The sequence below is a fragment of the Protopterus annectens genome, chromosome 17.part0, assembly GCF_019279795.1.
Source record: "Protopterus annectens isolate FY-2018-M chromosome 17.part0, PAN1.0, whole genome shotgun sequence".
In the NCBI taxonomy this organism is placed as follows: Eukaryota; Metazoa; Chordata; order Ceratodontiformes; family Protopteridae; genus Protopterus; species Protopterus annectens.
Genome location: NC_056751.1, coordinates 27,173,515 through 27,194,395, shown reverse-complemented (window position 1 = coordinate 27,194,395; position 20,881 = coordinate 27,173,515).

The following is a 20,881-nucleotide window of genomic DNA, read 5'->3' as shown; positions in this document are numbered from 1 at the left end:
GTAGTGCGGTCAAAAATGAGATATCAGAGGGTAGTTTGTTCCACATTTTTCCAACAGAGTTGGAAAAGAGGCAGTCCCCTGCAGAGTTATTGGGTTTGGTAATATTAATCAGTAGTTTGTTTGAAGAACGTAGTTGTTTCATGTTATTGTATAGTGAAATGAGGTTAGAGAGTATTGGTATTTTAGTTGGTTGATATAGAATATTGTGAGCTATTAAAAGCTGTTAAAGTATGAGCTTGTTGGGAAGTTCAAGCCAACCTAGTTGTCTTAGGTTCAGGCAGTGGTGTGTTCTAAACAGGGATCCTGTAGCAAATCTAGCAATATTATAGTAAGATGTAGCAAGTTTCTTGAGGTTGTTTTTGGAGAGATTAGTGTAAATGGGGGAGGTATATAGAAGAGTAGAGATAAGGTGAGATCTGGCTAAGGTGGTCCTTGCTTCAGGTATAAGGAAGGGTTTGATTCTGTAAGGGGATCCAATTTTTTTGTTAACTAATTTTATTGTGTTGTTGATGTGAGAGTCAAAGCTTAGATTATTGTCAACAGTTATTCTAATAGTTTTGTAGTGGAATCTGGAAAAATGAGAGTGCTATCAGTGGAAGTAAGAGTGAAGTTAAGTGGGGTAGATTTACGGGTAGGTGAGAACAGCAACAGTTTGGTTTTCTTGGGGTTGAGGAGAAGGCAACGGTCTGAGAACCATTGTTCAACAGTGGTAAAAGCTTTTTGGGTAAGAGACTGGAGTTCAGTTTGAGAGGTAGCAGTGCAGATTATAGTAGAATCATCTGCATATTGTATACAGGTAGTGTTAGGGATAGCTGATTGGAGGTCATTAATAAAGATAGAAAATAGAAGGGTGCCTAGGATAGAGCCTTGAGGTACACCTAAAGAGATAGGAAGGAGATTAGATAGTGAATTTTCCGCCTGCTGACGGTTTTCTAGGTAAGATGTAAACCAAGTTAAGGAAAGGGTATCAAGTGAGAGAGATTTTAGTATGTGCAGAAGAAGTTTATGATTAACCATGTCGAAAGCTTTAGACAAGTTAATGAAGACCGAAGATGATAGATTATTGTTGTTGCGGTTGTAGTTGATGGAGTTGGTAAAGGAGAGTAAAGCATTGGTAGTACTGTGGGAAGGTCTGAATCCATGCTGACAGTTAGCAAGTAGGTTGTTATGGAGAAGGTGGTTAAGTAGTTGTTTATGGATAAATTTTTCCATAATTTTAGCTAAAGGTGATAGAAGTGCTATGGGGCGAAAGTTTGAGAAGTCATTAGAGTTCCCCCCTTTGTGTAGTGGGATGATGTGAGATATCTTCCAGATAGAAGGGAAAATTCCTTCATTTATAGATCTATTTATCAGAATATAAATGGGATAGGCAGTGGCTTTGGCTCCTATTTGCAAGAATTCTGCAGGAAGTTTGTCTGCAGAGGGGGTGGTAGGTTTTAGTTTTTGGAGCAGTATTTAGACAAAGGAGGTAGATACAGGTTGTAAGTGAAGGGAAGGAGGAGTATTAACAGTAGGTAAGAGTAGCTTAGAGGTGTCAGGAGATAGGTGACTAGCAAGAGTTTGGATGGTATTAGTGAAGAAAGAATTGAAGTAATTGGCTATTTGTGCAGGATTGTCTGGGTTAGAGTCCTGAGGGTTCGGTGTGATAGACTGGCCTGGGGATAAAAGATTATTAATACTGGCCCAGAATTTTTTAGGTTCATTTTTGGAGGTTTGTTGTAATTGAAGGTAATAGTTCTTTTTATCTGTCAGGATGGCTTTTTTGTACTGTTTCTAAGCTCCCTGAAGTTTTGGCGGTCAGTTAGATTGTTAGTGGTACGCCATTTAGCCCAAGATTTGTTTCTGAGAATGATTTTTTCCCTAGTATTGTTGGTCAGCCAGGGAGCTACTTTAGCCTTGGTTCTAATAGTACGACTTGGGGCATGGTGATCAAGGATAGACAAGAATGTGGAATTGAAGTATTCTACTGCTTCATTAAGATATTTTAGTGGGGACCAATTACATTGTCTTAATTCAGCTTGAAAATGTTAAACGTTAAATTGCTTTTTTGAACGTAGTGTTCTGTAGGTAGTAGGTAAAATTAGGTTGGTTTTATGTCTAATGACATAAGTTAGCGAGTGGTCGCTTAGATCATTTGGTAGGGTACCTGATTGGTAGGTTTGTTGGGGAGTATTAGTAAGAATCCAGTCTAAGGTGGTTTCATTATTGTTGGTTTTATTAGTTCTAGTAGGACTATTAATGAGTTGTATGAAGCCATATAGGTTTATATGGGAGGTGGGGTTTGTATTGTTACAGGAATACCAATCAATGTTGAAGTCACCTAGGACTAATGTTTTTTGAAGGAGGTTGGTGGAGAGTGAACAAAGGATACATTCGAGAGTGTTAATGTTATTTCCTGGAGGGAGATATGTACAAATGATATTTATGGCTTTACTAGTGTTGACTTGAAGTTTGGAGCTGATTACTTAGGCATTATTATCTAGGGTACAAGTCAGATTTATAGTACAAATTTGGAATTGTGTTTTGTAGAGAATTGCTACCCTTCCTCCCTTTTTTGGTAGTGTGATCAAGTCTAATGATGTTATACCCGGGTGGAGTAATTTCATTGTCTTTAATGGTAGGCTTTAGCCATGTTTCAGTTAAACATAAAATATCAAATTGATGGACTTCTAGAAGGGCATGGACTTGAGTAATTTTGTTACAAATACTTTGTATGTTGAGATGGGCAATAGAAAGAGAGTTGGTTGGTATGGAAGATGATAGAGAAGTAGCTTTGTCTTGTTTTTTGTAGGCATTGGTATTGGTATGGTGTGGGCCAGGGTTAGGATGAATATCTCCATCCAATAGTGAGTGGAGGAGTTTAAAATATTTTGTTTGGAGAAGTTTGTAAAAACAGTCGAATTGTTTCCTAGATTTTAGTTTGCTTAACTTGAAGTGTGCTAGTCTGTGGTATTTGGCAAGTAGGTAGTTAGGCTGAGTGGTGAGATTTAAGAAGGTAGGAGAGAAAGGTGTAGAGGTGTATTTAGAGGGAAAAGGAAGAGTAGAGTTAAGTGGGTATTCGTAGGATGTTAAGAGGTAAGTAGTTACAAGAGAAGATAAAATTGATAAGCAGATAAGTAGTTTAAGTTGTGAAGGGATAAATGTTGTACACATTTTAATGATTGGGGAGGTGAGCAAAGGGATGAGAAGTAGATTGTAGGTACAGGTGGGGAGTAGTAGTATGATTATAAAGATTTATACTCAGATTTACAAGCTTGTTAACGATGCATTCATAGTAAATATTGCCAAAGGGCTTCGTCAGGTCCATGTATGTTTAAGTGATATCCATTGCTTCAGTGACTTTTTCAAATGAATTAATAAAGTTAAAGAGGAAGGACCTTTCTTTGACAAACTTGAATTGATGAAGGCCCAGAATTAAAAGATTTTCAATGAACAGATTAATATTGTCTTAGAAAATGCATTCCATGGCTTTATACATGTCATTAATGAGTTTAATGTCTCTGTAGTTACCAGTCTGTGGTTAGACCACCTTTTTACAATGACACTGTGCTGGCTGCTTTGTAGCTTTCAGCAATATAACCAGTGGAGAGGCTTAGATTTAAGAGGATAAGCAGGATTTCAGATAGGCCATATTTGGTACTGATTATCAGGTAAACTGGTATGTTATCTGGAGCCATGGATGAGATGTTCTAACTTATATGAAGGTAAATAGTACTTGTTCCATAAAAGTAAGGGGTGTGGCTGCGACTGTGGTATCTGTGGAATAGCTTTAACTGTGAGTGGAGTAAAATTTGCACTGTATTTGTGAGATAGGACATTAGGCATTTCCTTTGGGTCAGAGTGGGCAATATTATTCTGGACTACCTCCAAACATTGTTTAGTGTTAATTCTTAACTTTCTGCCATAGTTAAAAAAAAATAGTTGTATTTGATTTTAGTTGCTAATTTAAGTTCTTACTCAACTCCGAGCTTCCTAATGAAACTGTTTATTTTTTTCCTTCAAGTACATACCCTTCAACACACCAGGCTTTCCCAAAGTGAGATGCTCTATAGCTGTTACTCACAAGTTCTCTCCATTCTAGATCTAGCTGAATCTAGCTGAATCTTTTTTATTTATTTTTTTTAATAAACTTATTGAACTATCACTTGTATTGTAGGCAAACATATAAAACTAATCAAACCATATTAACATGTTAACATTATAGGATTTATAACAATATATGTGATGTATAATCTAAGCAACATTACATAAATTATACAATTTCTGCCTTCTCTTAAATGTCATTCTGCCTCCAAAACATTATTCTGCATGTATGGCTTCCATAATTTCCATTTTTTTCTATGTAATTTACTCCTACCCTTTTCTAAAGGTCCCATTTCCTGTTCCTTTATCGCTTACAACAACACTCACTACTTCACATATAGTTTGGTTTGAGTGAATCTTGTGCTAATTACTCATGATCTGGAAAATATAATAAAATATATCCCTTTGTACCTTTTATTAACAGACAGAAAGTAAATCTAACATCATAATGTGCTCTCTAGTCTGTGTTACTCACCATAGTGAAAACAATCAGTTTTGTTTCTTTACAGTGATGTATGGATCTCTACTTTCCAGTTATTATATACATAAATATAAGACCATCAATTTTCCATCCCCTATATTGAACAATTGTTTTGGCACCATAGCCCTAGCAAGCTAGCTATATCTAGATAAAAATGTAATGTCTTTTGACATTTTGGAAAATTATTAGTGGTTTTTTGGTAGGTATTCTCTTTTTTATACCCTAAAATAGTGTTTTTATTTTAACAGGAAGGGATTGGCAATGGGGAAATACACTACATTCCAAGAAGATCTTGACCTCATGACATACTTGATCCACAGGTATACAAAAATGTAGTCTCTTCCTCGAGTACCTTTATGCTTTATGTTAAGTGCTAAGCAACTCTGTACACCCACTCGGCATCTGCAATATATTGCATGCACTCAGCTCTAATTTTTATTTTCCACTAGTCTGGGTGCTCCCAAGTCCTGCTTGATGCAAAACTCATTAGATATGGCATATCTAAACCTTTCTTAAGCCATTAAAGCTTTGCTTCCCCACTACTTAAATTCATGAAGGCTGGAAAACTACCATCACAGTGCCATTACACAAGGTTAACATAACCACAGACTCTGGTAACTATAGCAATCCAAACAAATTTCCCTTATCTGGAGCCCTCTTATTTCTGTTTCTCTCACTCAAGTATACAGCTCTTTTTATGTTTCCCAGACAACTATTGCCTAGTGCATAGATGGCCAACTAACTCTAGCTGTTTGTTTTTTGAATGTTCTGGGGAGTAGCCTTGTTCCACTTCACTTCACTATGAGCTGCTTTGTTCCACTCTCCATCCTACCCCCAATCCTATCCACCTCATAACCTCAAATTTATACCCCTTTGCCAGACCTCCCACAATATGGCCCAACCCAGTAACATGCCTAGCCTAGCTCTCACTCCCTAATCTATCATATCTACTTCACTAGCTATTAATTAATTGCAGTTGACCCCTCCCATACATCTCTTCCCTTCCCTGAGTAAGTAAAAAAAATTCACAATCCCTCTTCCACCCTCCTATACCTCAATTACTATTTTATCCCATCACATTTATATACTATATTCTACATTTCTGATCATTCCACTTCTCCTTGTAATGTATGCATCTAGTTTCTGTTAAATTTTTCTGCTCCACTATTAACACCTACTAATGGCATATTCCATGTAGTCTGTCTTAATCAGTTCTGTATACACTATTTATCTACTCCTCTTCTATACTATAATTCTTATCATTACAGTAAACAGTGATGTCCTCTCCCTGAGTCTGTATTACATGCCTTATTACAGCCATCAACTTCATCACCTTTCTCCAAATGGTGAAATACTAACCCTTGTTGGCCTCAACTAATTTTTTTCTTGCAACTTCAACCAATTACAGAATATCTATACAAATACCATTCCACCTCAATAATTATCCTAAAACCATTACGTGTATATTACAAAGACAATGCCTACTTCAGGTATATACTCTTCAACACACCAATGTTTCCCATAAGATAACAAGATTCATAAATGTTATGTTTCCTTACTGAAAATACATACTACTTAAATCCAGAGACATATGCAGTATTCCTGGCTCAACACAACAAACCTCTTCTTCATTAAGCTCCACTCCAAATTATCACAGGTTGTATTTCACTGAACATAAATTAATTTTATTAGTACATCCACTAAGCAACATAGACTGATCTCCCCCACATCTTGTAAATGACTCAACAACAACTCTAATACATAAATACTCCCTCTTCACTTCAAGACTCATTATTCCTCATCATCCATAGAGGAGTTAAAGGTTTTATAAGACATGCATAACAAATGACATTATAAAACTCATGAAACAGAGGGTCAAAGCTTGGACAGTCTGAGAGGAAAAGCAACTAGATGATATATAATGACGCCACTACATCTCACTGAGATTAGTCTGAAGTTATCAGAACATCAACCAACTCCACTTACATAACAAACAAATCTCATAAACATGTATAATGTATGTCTCACACCAAAACATCATGCCATAGATTTGGAAAACTGCTCTAATTAACCCCCTCCCAAAGTAAACCAACCCAAATGATACCTCTCACCTCCATCCAATATCCATCCTCCCAATTCTCGGCAAACGTCTTAAAACGATGTACGTCTATACCCAGTTCTCCCTCTGTCTCCAACAGTACCACCTGCTGTCCTCCAAACAATGTGGATTCAAGACTGCACACAGTACCATGGCAGCACTTTGGTCCCTAACTGATGACATCCTGCTAAACTCTGAAAGTGGCCTCCTTACAGTTGCCCTGTTTATAGAGCTGGCAAAGCCATTTGGCCTTCTTGACCACTATCTTCTCCAAAGAAAACTAACTGAAATTAGTATCAGTCAAGATGCCACTTCCTAGTTTAAAAACTTCCTCACTGGCACACACTTCAGAGTTAAAATAGGATCTTCCCAATCAAAATCTGCACCTATTACCAAAGGTGTACCACAAGGATCCATTCTTACCCCCTCCTCTTCTCCATATTTATTAACAAATGTCCTTGTGCCCTCTCTCCTCCCCCTTATCCTATATGTTGCTGACATGCTCATTTACTGATCAGGTCACTCTCACACCAACAATTAATGCAAGCTCCAGTCAGACGTACATGAGCTCCTTGAATGGCTCATAAACCATAAACTACTTCTCAACCCCACCAAGACCAAAACTATGCTTTTTAGAAATCCACAGAAAATTCTCCAAACATCTGACTCTTAACTATCTTTGACTTTCAAAACCATTCCATAGAGAATGCCTCCACCTTCAAGTACCTAGAACTACGGCTTGATCAGTCACTAAACTTCAGTTTCCACATCGACACAGTGAGAGCCAAAATAAACTCCCTTCTCTTCTGGGCCAAAAAGGTTTTCCTTTCCATCCCAACCAACAAAAGCAGCCATTGCCAATGGAATTAATTTCTCAACTTGAATATGGGCTCCCAATTTTTGCTTTTGCCTCATAGAAAACATTGCCACACTCCAGACGTTCTCTAACAGCATCTGCTGATTCATTGCAAGTGAACCTTTCTGTAAGTATCACTGCGTCGCTCTAGAAAATAAAATGTCTACCCATAAAACACAGATCAAACTTAGTTTTAGGATAACAGTTCTACAAACTACTCCAACTCCACACCTTTGCCCCCCTTGCAGATAGACTACATGAAAAAAAAAAACTCATACAACCGGAGACACTGCTCACAAGTCACACTGACTCTCATTACCCCTCAAACCAAATTCTATAGCACTGTACATGATTTCTCCTCTCAGGCATATACTCTTCGACAAGCTCCCTATTGAAATCAAGGAAATCAACACTTATTCCAAATTTGGAATGCAGCTCAAAAAGTGCTTTTTCATCAAAAGCCAAATGCTTCTGCTTCAACTATGAATATATCACCTAAACAATCTCCTTTCCAAGTCTCTTCTCCTCTCTCAAGGTTCACTGAAGATTAAACTAATGTATATATTGTACAATCTGCTTGATTGTACATTACACTGTGCTTGTTCACTGGAATGTTATACACATTTTTTCTACGTAAGTAGTCTAAACTATTCTGTTATTGCTTGTATTTCTATATTTTTTATTTGTGAAATATTTTGTATTTCACCTGGGCTAAGCCTGAATTGGTCAGTATTGATCAGTGCACTACCCCGGTAACGAAATATAAGTAAAATAAAATAAAATAAAATAAATCCTGTATTCCAAAGCTCACAAGCTTTACTTCAGCAAATTGTACAAGCTTATAAAATAGATTCAAGCTTGGGAGAGAGACCAGGAAATAAATCAGATGGTGAAGTGGCATTAATGATTTTTGCAGAGAACAACAGACAAAGTAAATTTTCCCAGGAGACTTTTTAGTGCACCAACAACCTCACAGAATGGAATAGACTGTGAAAAGATTGAACTATCCCAATGTCAATCAACAGCATCATAAGACTTTGTCCAATTGCAATGTAATTGATGGAATGTGCATCTTTGTACATTATATCACCAGCCAATGGAAGGCAGGTTGATGAGGGCTGACATTTTGACTCTTAACAACACAAATGTTGATGATTTTCACATCTATAACTACTAAAGCATTAGTATTACTGATGTTTATTATAGTTTATTTAGAAAAGGATTTACTTGTATACCATAAACTTAGGCATGTGTGGTGTATACACTGATTGATTTAAAATTATACATGGGAAAGTTGAAATTGTTCCTTGTTTTTTTTCCAACACTGAGAATACACAGCAGGGGACAACATGGAGAAAGAGTCCTTGTAATCTGCCGTTGAACTCCCTTTTCCTTTAATTTGAAAGAATGTGTGAGAGGGGCATATATCAAATCTGTAGTAAACATAAATTTTCTGCTTTTATTTTAACATCTCAAGAAAGACACCCAATAAAAGACTTGAGTAATATATAGCATTGTAATGAAATGCAATAAAAAGAGAGAGGTGTCATTATCAGGAATACAGTTGATTTCATTTCATAGATAACATTCTTTTACTTGATGACACCTCTTATGAAATTGTTTCCAGAAACTGAGTTAAATATCTCTTATGTTCATATTTGTTCTGTGTTGTATGATTCCTGGTTCGATGGTTCTTTAACAAATGTGTATCAGTTTATTTTGGTTATGAAACCCATCATTCCAACTGTTTGGCAAGGTTCATGAAAACAGAGCAGACCCACCAATAAATTCCATTGTGTCTGCAAACAGTTCTAAAACTGAATTTCTTGCTATTTGTGTAGACAAGTTTTTAAAGGATGTTTTAAACAAGTTTGACTGAGTCCTCAAAGATGTTTGGGATTTCCCTGGACAAACACAGTTTTTTCATTGTGAAAATGCATTATTATTTGTTACTGTGGTTGCTGTCATGTAAATCTTTTACTTTTTTTCCACATGAAGCTGGACTTGATTGGTTTAGGGAGGCCAGTTTTTATACAAAATCGATTGATGTCAATGTGTTTAATTATGGAACTAACATTAAATAAATTTTTTTTCTGACTGAAGAAGATGTTCTTCACCACACTAAGAGGGTTGCTATGGGGACAGCTGCTGGTGATAGCACTTATTTATCTATAACGGTTTGCATGGGAATTGAATGTACTGTTATTGTAAATTTTTGGATGATATTTTTATTTTCTGTAAAGGATCTAGGATCCAGGAATATATGCAATGAGCTTGGCATTTTCTCAATAACATTTTCTTAATAACACTACACATTTTTTTTTAAATCTTCCATAAAGGCTGATGATGTTTCATGAGTTCTTAGGCATAAGAATTTATAAAACAGACAACAGTTAAAGTTTTGAATATACTATTTATAGAAACCCACACATTCCAATCCTTACTTGCATTTTCACAATCAACACCTATCCTGGATGAAACACAGCATTGTAAAATGGCGGATGAAAAGACTCTCCCATTTGGTAGGAGATAATCATTCATTTTTGACTGAACTGCACACATTAATTACATTTTTTCCCTAAACAGTGGTTATCCAGAGGGTGTTATAAAATATTTGACAGATGAGATGTTTGAAATTTCATGACAAACTTCTGTAGTGAAATTATAAGAAAGTAATACTGGTAGTAATGCAAATTATGCAAACATTGTAATGGCTTTGAGACATTCTACTGACAGTCTAGCCATCAGGAGGGTAATGGTAAAGAAATGGCTATGTTTTTTTGAGGATGAACATATTTTGCAAACCACTGAAGAAAAAAGGTTGTTACCAAAAAAAGGAAGAAATGTGAAAAAAATACTGGAAAATCCAGTATATACATTTTCCAGCAAGAAACACATGGTTCCTATTATAATGATGAAAACGAATTTTGTCGAATGCATTTTCATCGACACCTAAAGAATGAACAGGCAAAACAGCAAAGTGGCTGTTCAGCGAATTCTTTCCCTGGGAAAGATGTCGCTTGACCGCTTCACTGCTTTGCCATGTTCTGCACTGTAGTGTGGTCTCAGGGATTCCCTTATCCGGTATAGCTCCCAAGCGTGAATGTGCAACAGCTACTGACCTTAGGGTTAGGGCGCGGGTTAAGGTAAGTGCATATGTATGAAAGTGTTTACTTTTTTGTTTTTTGCATTAGATGTATGGTTAAGTGCATATGTGTTTTAAGCTGTTTACTTTTGTTTTGGGGGGGTAGAATTAGGGTTAAGGTAAGTGTGCATGTGTTTGGAACTGTTTACGTAAATGTGCAACAGTTACTGACCTTAGTGTTAGGGTGTGGGTTAAGGTAAGTGCATATATTTTAAAATGTTTACTTTCTTTTTGTGTTAGATGTATGATTGAGTTACGTGCATATGTGTTTTCAGCTGTTTACTTTTTTTTGGGGGGTAGAATTAGGGTTAAGTTACGTGTGTATGTGAGTGGAACTGTTTACTGTTTTTTTTTTTTTTGTTTGTTTATGGTTGGAACAGCGATTTCTTTCCAGTTTATGACTGTGAGTGTTGAATCATCTGCATACTGAATGCGTGGATGTTGGGAGGGAAGTAGACAGGTTATTTATAAAAATGGAGAAGAGAAGGGGACCTAAGATGGATCCTTGGGGGACCCCGATGATGACTGGTAGCTGAGAGGATAAATGGCTGTCCCAAAGGACTGCTTGTCTTCTATCTTTCAAATAGGAGTTAAACCAGCGCAATGCCAAAGAGTCAAGAGAAAGAGATTTCAAAGTGTCTAGCAGAAGGTGATGGTTCACCATATCAAAGGCTTTAGAGAGGTCAAGAAATAAAGCAGAGGAGAATAGGTTGTTTATTTATTTAACATTATTTGTTTAACAAATGTTTATTTATTCAAATCCAACCTAAAATATCAACTAGCAACTAATAAACTATGCAACTGTGCTACACCTACAGTTTGATAACCCTGATCACTGTGGATACTATACAAGTGTACTAATTTAGTATGTGGTGGTGCTGCAGTAGCGTTGTCGCCTCACAGTAAGACGTTGTCCTGTTCGATTCTCAGCTAGAGCGTCTTTTGTGTGGAGACATGCATGAATGGGTGTACCTTCATTGAAGGTTGTGCGCCAGGACTGGCAACTCGGCATGTAAAAATCTACTGCCAGTCATTAGCAGACCGGAGTTCCGCTGTGGCGACCCTTAACCGGGAAAAGTCGAAAGAAACAATGCAACTTACAATATCTGAAAACCTGTATTTCTTTAATTGGATAAGCTTTGTAAATACTGTTTGTTGACCATTTGCTTTGTTATACTTTATAAATAATGCTTGATAATTTTTCTGTAAAAATTTTCAAAAATGTATTCCTATCTGTGTTTTTGAACTCTTCACCTCAGGCTTTTGTTGAAAATAGGCATTTTAGCTCTCAGATAGACTTTCCCAGTAAACAAAACAAATAAATAAACACAATTTAAATACTACTGTTCTACAGCTATTTTTCTAACAAAGTAAAAGCTGTGCTTGTGCATGCAACAAGCCAACACAAAACAGTAACTGCAAGCTCCAGATTACATGCAATGAGTTAGTAAACTTTTAGATGTCCTTACATTCACCACTGCAGTATTGTTTACTAATGGGATTCCCTGCTGTGAAGCCCTCCATCTGGCCAGTTTACAAAAGATTTCCATTGCTTTAAGGTATACAGAATGTCACCTGTTTACTCCTTGCGTAAGGAAGGGCATAAAGGTGACGTTCAGGCGTACCATCCTCAGAACTTTTTTGCCGCCAGTCCAAACACTGTTTAACTGCTAGTCTGTTGCATACATCCATTTTTCTGTTTGTTGGCTTTCTTGCGCTTGCTCCTGTTGCTGGAGCCCTCAAAGTTGCTGATAAGTACCCAGTTGGGTTTTTGATTACTTTTCTGTTTTGTTTAGTATTGTTTGGAGCTAATGTCATCCAGGAAAGGTAAATGCCAGTGTGGGAGACTGATTCCATATAAAGACCATTACAATAAGTGTCTTTTTGCCTTAGTGCTGCTCATGATCATACGTCTTGTTCAATGTGTCAGGGGTTTGTCCCCAAAACTCTTCATAGTAGGCTTTCTTCCCTTTCCTTGTACCTTGAGAACCAGCAACTTAAGCTTCTTGATGTGGGTACTATGGATGGAACTTCCTGCCCCGAGGGTCAGCCATCTGGGAAGATGAAGGTACATAAGGTAAGGCTGGAATCTTATGCTGTCCAGCCTCTGCCGGGTGTTTCTCCTGAGGTTATTATGCACCCAGAGGCTCACCTGGTTGTTCTGTCAGATTTTTCCACCACATCTGGGTTGGAGGCTGGTGAGGATTTGGGAGACAGCATGTCCATTTTGGACATTCAGAGGGATCCACAGTTGACTGTTTCCAAGGGCTCTAATGGGGTTCTGCAGATTCTCTTTCAGGAAGAGAGTCCTACTGCTATTGGGGAATGCTGTCCTGAGTCTAGGCCTTCTTAGGTTTCTAGGATGGATGTCCCTTTGAAGAAGAAACAGAAAACTAACCATGTTTCTTCTGATCCTAGGGAGCCACAAAGTGAGTGGCAGGCCTTTAATCAGGGGTTATTTAATGCTTTACTGTTAGTGCAGCCTCCTCAAGGGATTTCAGTTCCTGCTCCTCCTTCGTCTGCCTCTTCACCTAAAAGGCCCAGAGACTTCCACTCCTTTGAGGTGGATTCTGATGATGACTCCCTTGCTTATTCTGCCCAGATTCCTTCTCCTTTAGACTATGGATCTGATGAGGAGGATTCTCATTCTCTTGATAATCCCTCTGAGGAAATTACCTTTGTTGATACGCTGTCTAGGATGATGGACTTTGTTAAGTGGGATTGTGCCCAGATTTCAGATATCCATAAGAGATATTATGAGTTACTGCAACTGTAATCTCCTAAACCTGCAGCCATTCCTCCTGTCGTGCCTGCTTTATTGTTTTTTTTTTCATTGCCTCTAAAGCACTGGATTCTTTTCCCCCTGCTCCTAGGAAGTCTGATAGGTTTTACAGGGTGCTTGAGGATTATTCCTTTTTATTTAAATGTCCTGCTGCTGACCCTTCTGTGGTGTCTGTAACCTCTGATAAGCCATCTCAATTGCTTCCTTCGTCCAAGTTACTGCCTTCTGACAATTACAGTAGGACCATGTATAGGCTGGGTAGGAAGGTTTATTCTTCCTCTACCATGGCTTTTAGGGCTATTAATTATCAGACCCATATTTCTAGGTATGTCTTGGCTATTCTTTCTCAGGCCTGTCAGGTTCTTCCTGATCTTCCAGACTCTGAGGGTAAATCTTCGGCTCTTTCCTTGCTTGGGTCTTCCTCTTAGGTTGTTTATCATTCTATCAAGTGCAGTTATGATGCTGCAGATGCTGCCTCTGATTTGGTTCTGCTGAGATATTCCTGGCTTTGGCTTCAGCCTTTGCCTGATGATATTAAGGCTAAGTTGCTGGATGCTCCTTTGGATAATACTCTTTTGTTTGGGGAAGCAACTGCTGGTTTATTTAAGTCACTTCAGGATAAGGGGAGCTTAAGCATGTCTTTGTTAATCCTGCACCTAAGTTTCAGCGTAACCACCCTTCTAAGCCGGCCTTTGCTTGTAGGCAGTCTTGCCCTCCTTCTAAAGGTAAAAAGGGTGGTAAACAGACTCTTCCTACTAAAGCCACTCAGACTGCTGGGTTTTTTAAGCTTTCCTTTCCTGAAAAACCAGGTGCTGTCTGACTATCTCCCCATTACCAGTCACAGTCATGTGGTATGTCAACAAAAAGGGGGGTACAAGATCCTACCGTCTTTGCCAGCTGGCACTTCTGGTATGGGAACTAGCTATTCAGTGTCATGTGACTCTTTAGGCAGTTTACGTTCCTTCAGATCAGAATGGTGTGGCAGACAATCTGAGCAGGTCCTTCACTCAATCCCATGAACAGATGCTTCACAGGGATGTGTTTCTGGACATTGTTCACCAGTGGGGTATTCCTCAAGTAGATCTCTTTCCCTCCCCTTTCAGCAGACAATTTCCTCTGTTTTGTGCCAGAGTCCCAGGTCCTCTGGACTGGAAGGTGGATGCCCTCTCATTTTCTTGGAAGGGGATGTGTCTTTATGCATTCCCTCCCCTTCCTCTCATTCCAAGAGTCCTGTTCAAGATTCAACAGGATGCTCCCAAAATCTTGTTGGTGACTCCCTTTTGGCTGTGACAACACTGGTTCCCTCTACTTCTGCATCTCACCAGGGGCAATCATCACAAGTTACTTCAAAGGGTGGATCGCCTCACACAACACAAGGGGTCTCTCATCCATCCTCACCTGTCCACGCTTTAATTGACACTGTGGGTGACAGGGTTTTGATTCCTCATAGACACCTTTTTTCTGAGGACATGCTGCAGGTCCTGAAGGAGGCCAGGAAACCTACTACTAGGAAATCTTATTTGTCTAAATGGAAGAGGTTTTCTATTTAGTGTCTTTCTCGTGGTGACCTGGACCCACTTTCTGTGGATGTTCCTTTGGTTCTTTCTTATTTGTGTGAGTTGCTCAATGCTGGTTTGACCTATTCTTCTGTTAAGGCCCACTTATCAGCTCTTTCTGCTTGTCTGCCTTTAGCTCCCCAGTTAGCTTCTAGATTTGAAGCTAAGCAGTTTCTTAAAGGCGTCCTTAAATATTAGACCTCCCAGGAAGCCTGTTCCTCCTCCCTGAGATCTTAATTTTGTTCTAGAAAAATTGAATCAGGCTCCTTTTGAGCCTGCTGTTTCTGCTTCCATGCAACACTGTTCTTGGAAGGCAGCTCTTTTGTTATCCCTTACTTCTGCCAGACAGGTGTCTGAGTTGCATGTCCTTATGGCTTGTCCACCTTTTTTTGATATTTCTTGAGGACAGGGTGTCCTTACATGCTAACCCTTCTTTTATGCCCAAGGTGGTTAATGAGTTGTCACTCAATCAGTCTATTAATTTGCCTACCTTTTTTTCCTTTCCACAATCTGACAGCGAGAGGGTGCTACATACTTTAGATGTGCATAAACAACTCAGATTTTATTTGAATAAAACTAAGGCTATCAGGAAGTATGACCATTTGTTTGTTTCCTTTCATCCAAGGTCTTTGGGGTTGTTTGTTTCCAAGCAAACTATTTCTACTTGTATTTCAAAGGCTATTTCCTTTTGTTACACTTTTCATGGTGAGAGCCTTCCTTCTTCTGTTAAGGCTCATTCCACTAGAGCTGTGGCTTCTTCTGGTGCCTTTTTCAGGGGCTTAGACACTAATTCTATTCTTGAAGCTGCTACCTGGACTTCTGTGCACACCTTTACCAAACATTACCAGTTGGATGGTATCTCCAGAGCCAGAGCTGGTTTTGCTGCTGCCATTCTTCATGGCTTCTTGGAGGCTCTGCGGCTTCCTCCTCCCAGGTTTCTTCTTGAGCTTTTGCACTCTCCCATTAGTAAAGAATACTGCAGCGATGAAGGTAAGGACATAGTACAGTTGTGTAAAATCTTACCTTAACAGTAGATGTCCTTGCCTTCACCGCTGCAGTATTCACTCACTCCTCCATCCCCTTGGTCTTTTTACCTTCCTGGCTGTGCAGATTCTCCTCGGTATTCCTTGGACTGTTGTTTCTACTGGGGCAATCTGTTCTGAGGATGGTATGCCTGAACATCACCTTTATGACTTCCTTATGCAAGGAATAAGCAGGTAATGTTCTGCGTACCTTAAAGCAATGGAAATCTTTTGTAAACTGACCGGATGGAGGGCTTCATAGCAGGGAATCCCATTAGTAAAAAATACTGCAGTGGTGAAGGCAAAGACATCTACCATTATGGTAAGATTTTACACAACTGTACTTTTCAAGATCATTTTCCTTTCTATGTTGTCATTTTCATATTTGATGTTCAGAGCAGATGTTACCCAAGTCTCCTGAGACTCTTTTTGAGGTATAATTTATTATGTGTTGTGTGATGCCAGTGCCCTGGCTTAGCAATCAAGGAGCCTCAATCCTCACCACTAACACCAGGGAGGGCATCTTATATATGAGGAAAGGATAACAAATACACACAATAAAGTGCAATTTCCCTTAAGAGCACACAGAGATCACAGTCAGTCTGTGGCTGGTTGCTCCCTTGCTCTCCAGGTCCCCAATAAGACTCCCCACTGGCACAGCTATACGGTCCAGATCTTAGCCTGGCTGGGAAAGCTAAAATCTCCAGCACCCTCTCTGCCCAACCAGTGCTTCATGTCCCTGTCCAAGTAGCTGACACACACACACTTTGAGATAAGAGTTTATACAACCACACAGACACTTTTGGGGAAGGCTGGCAAAGGTTTTTCAGCTGTGCCCCTTTCACCCAGACTATAAAGTAGTACCACTTGCCACCACCCAGCTAATATTTATCAGCTACCCAAAGGCCCTTAAAAGGGTGTCCAATTATTACTGTGCAATATTATTATCCAATTGGTAGTATGACTAAACAGTCTCAATGCTTATTAGAGAATCATTATATACATGCAATGTACTCTTAGAGCTTAACTTATCTCTACACAAACCAGCTACAGTTAAAAGGTTTTAAAATATTTAATAATAAATGATTAAAACCACACAACAATACTTTCTACTATACAGTGCTAGTCAAAAGTTCAGAGATCACACAGAAATACTTAAAATAATTCAGTAGTACAGTTCTGACATCACAGAAAAACACTTAGTCTAATTTTTCTAATTTCTAGCTATCACTAAAAGAAAACACAAGTCTAAGATAACTTACATAAAGAAAACAAGCAGAGTGCTGTGAGTTAGATTATCCAGGCAAAAATGCTTAATAATCTCCGGTTCCCTCTGTTTAAATTGCGATTGCAGTTCTGATAAACATTACATCATCTCTTTTAAACTTTCCTGGAGTTCCCAGGCTACACATGAACTGCATTTACATTCTTAACATCTCCCTTTTGTTATCTTGCAGCTGGTCAGGAACAGAGCAATAAAAATGCATTTGCATGTTTAAATCTAGCAATGTAACTCTTGGTTAAAACAATAGAAAGAATTTCTTCATCTAGACTTTTCAGCACCACTGCTACTTCAAAGGGTCACCACATGCTTTACTTTGTTCAGTAGAGTGCACTATCCCATTTATTTCCAGTTCCACATGTAACAGTATTTCTTTACATTTAAGACAACAAGCCTGTAGTTTACATTCATATTTACAAATGACAGAATTATCTGCAAAATCCTATCTGGCTAGGCTGGCAGCCTTCACATTTCTCTACCAGTCTTCACCCCCCTGCCCCCCGGAGAACTCAAGCTAGTTTTTCAAGTGATCCTTCAGAAACACTGCTTGAGAGGGTCAGGTCTAACTGGGTGTACTTCACCCCATTCCCTGTCTTGAGAGCCTGTCTGCATTGGCATTGCTACTCGCACTGCAGTGCTGCACTGACATATCATATGCTTGCAACCCTAGGCTCCATCTTAGCAACTTGACATTTTGCTGGCTGGCTCTGTTTAACCATATTAGGGAGTTGTGATCTGTCATAACAGTGAATTTCCTTCCATACAGATAAGGCTGAAGTTTCTGCAATGTCCACACTAAGGCTAGACATTCCTTTTCTACAGCTGCATAGCATTCCTCCCTGGGTTGGAGCCTATGACTGAGATAGACCACTGGGTGCTCTTCCCCCCCTCTGAAGAAATCTGGCTAAGTAGAGCCCCCACCACATGGTTTGAAGCATCCACCTGCACAACAAATTATTTGCTGTAATCTGGACTGGCTGCCACAGGGGATCCTCCAAAAGCTTCTTTAAGCTACTGGAATGCTTGCTCACATGCAGGAGTCCACACTACCTTATCTAGCTTGTTCTTCCTTGTTAGGTCTGTGAGGGGAGCAGCTACAGTACTATAACTGGGGATGAACTTTCTGTAGTACCCTGCTGTCCCTAAAAATGCCCTCATCTGCTTTTTAGTAACAGGTGCAGGCCAGGCCTGAATGGCTTCCACTTTGGCAGGCTTTGGCCTTATCTTACCACTCCCCACTCTATGTCCTAGTTAGGAGACCTCCGCCATACCCATCTGACATTTGCTTGGCTTAATGGTCACCACTGCCCTCTGTAGTCTGCCCAGCACTTCCCTGACATGCTGAAGGTGCTCTGGCCAGGAATGGCTGTAGATGGCAATACCATCTAGGTAAGCAAGTGCAAACCCTCCTGCTCCTGCTAGGATACAATCTACCAGCCTCTGGAAAGTCGCTGTGGCATTCTTCATCCCAAAGGGCATCTTTGTGAACTCATACAAACCAAAAGGAGTCACAAAGGCTGACTTCCCTTTAGCACTGGGAGTCAAGGGCACCTGCCAGTAACCCTTGGTAAGATCAGTGGTTGTAAAATACTTAGCCCCACCCAGCTGCTCTAGGTCTTCATCTGTCCTAGGCATGGGGTAAGCATCTGAATCTGTGTGACTATTTAATTTCCTGTAGTTCACACAGAACCTGGTGCTGCCATCCTTCTTTTGCACCAGCACCATTGGGGAGGCCCAGGGACTGTTGGACTCTTGAATCACCCCTAGTTCCAACATCCCCTGTACCTCCTCCCTCAGGGTCTGTGTGACTCTCTCAGGCACCCTATAAGGGGCCTGCCTAATAGGCCTTTAGGGTCCAGTATCCACCTGGTGCTGCACTAGGTGGGTGCACCCTGGTTTCCAAGTGAACATGTCCCCAAATTCCTGCACCACTGTTCAGATTTCTCGAACCTGGGTAGGGGATAGCTGCTGGGACATTGCTACCCCTTTCACTGAGGTGTCAGGCCAAGACTCACTGAAGAGATCAGTCCCCAGATCTCCCTCAGACTCCTCCTGCAATCCACTGCAAATGCTCAGCACAAGGGCTTCCCTATCATGGTAAGGTTTCATCATGTTAACATGGTACAATTTGTGCCCCTGCTGTTTGCCTAGCAGTTCCACCATGTAGTTAACATCACTTACCTTTCTTACCGACTTGTAGGGACCCTCCCAAGCTGCTTGCAGCTTGTTGTGTCTGACAGGAATGAGCTACATTACCTGCTGCCCAACAGCATACTCTCTAGCATGAGCATTCCTCTCATACCACACCTTTTTCTGTTGTTGGACTTCCACCAGGTTCTCCTGGGGCCATGTCTATGAGTTTCCAAAGCCTTGTCCTGAGGTTTAGGATGTATGCCACAACAGAGTCCTTGTGAGACTTGCGCTCACCTTCCCACTCATCTCAAATTAAATCTAGAGGTCCCCTCACCCTATGCCCATACAGCACCTCAAAGGGTGAAAAACCTGTGGATTCCTGGGGAACTTCTCTGTAAGCAAACAACAGATGGGGCAAATATTTGTCCCACTCCCTCTTAAACAGATCTGCAAATGCCCCTAGCATGGACTTGATTGTAGAGTTTAACCTCTCAACAAGACCATTAGTCTGGGGATGGTAGGCGGTGGTTTCATGTGCTTCACCTCAGAAGACCTCCACAGACAAGCCAGCAGGTCTCACATGAAACTGGCACCTCTGTCAGTCAGTATTTCTTTTGGGAAACCTACCCTGCTGAAAATCTCTAACAAAATATTTGCCACCTTCTCTGTCTCAATGGAGGACAAAGCCACTGCCTTTGGGTATCATGTAGCATACTCCACTACCACTAGGATATATTTTTTCCCTGTGGAACTTGAGGTACTCAGAGGACCCACAATATCCATAGCTACCCTCTGAAATGGCTCCTCAATCACAGGCAAAGGCATCAAAGGAGCTCTCACCTTGTCTTCTGCCTTGACTACCTTTTGGCACTGCTCACAGGTCCTGCAGTACCCTGTTACATCACTGGAAATGCCATGCCAATAGAAGTTCTGCATAATACACCTCTTTGTATGTTTTATGCCCATATGACCTGCAAAGGTAATATCATGGGTTATGGCTAGAAGCACCAGATGGTAGTCTCTAGGCATTACCAACTGCTGTACTCTTTCACGTTCTAGCCCTCTCTCAGAGGTCCATTCTCTGTATAGTAACCCTTTGTCCCAGTATATAGATTTCCCCCTTTCCTTGAGAACCAGGTGCCTCCCTAGCTGCCTGCCTCAGCCCTTGCAATGCAGGGTTGGAGAGCTGAGCCTGTCTCAACTCTCTCCTTGTAACCCTTCCTAGCTCCCCTTCCACAGGAAGTCTGGCATCCTCTGACAGTGGTGCCTCACTGTCAGCCTGGGTACTACTACTCACCTAAACCTTTGCAGTCACTTTGCCCAAGGGACCATGAGTACCCACAAGCAGCTGTGGCTCACCTTCAGTTTCAATGCTACAGAGTAGCTCCCTCCCTGAAGTAACCACCTCACCAGTCCTGCCTGCAAGTATGCAGTCTGTCTGGG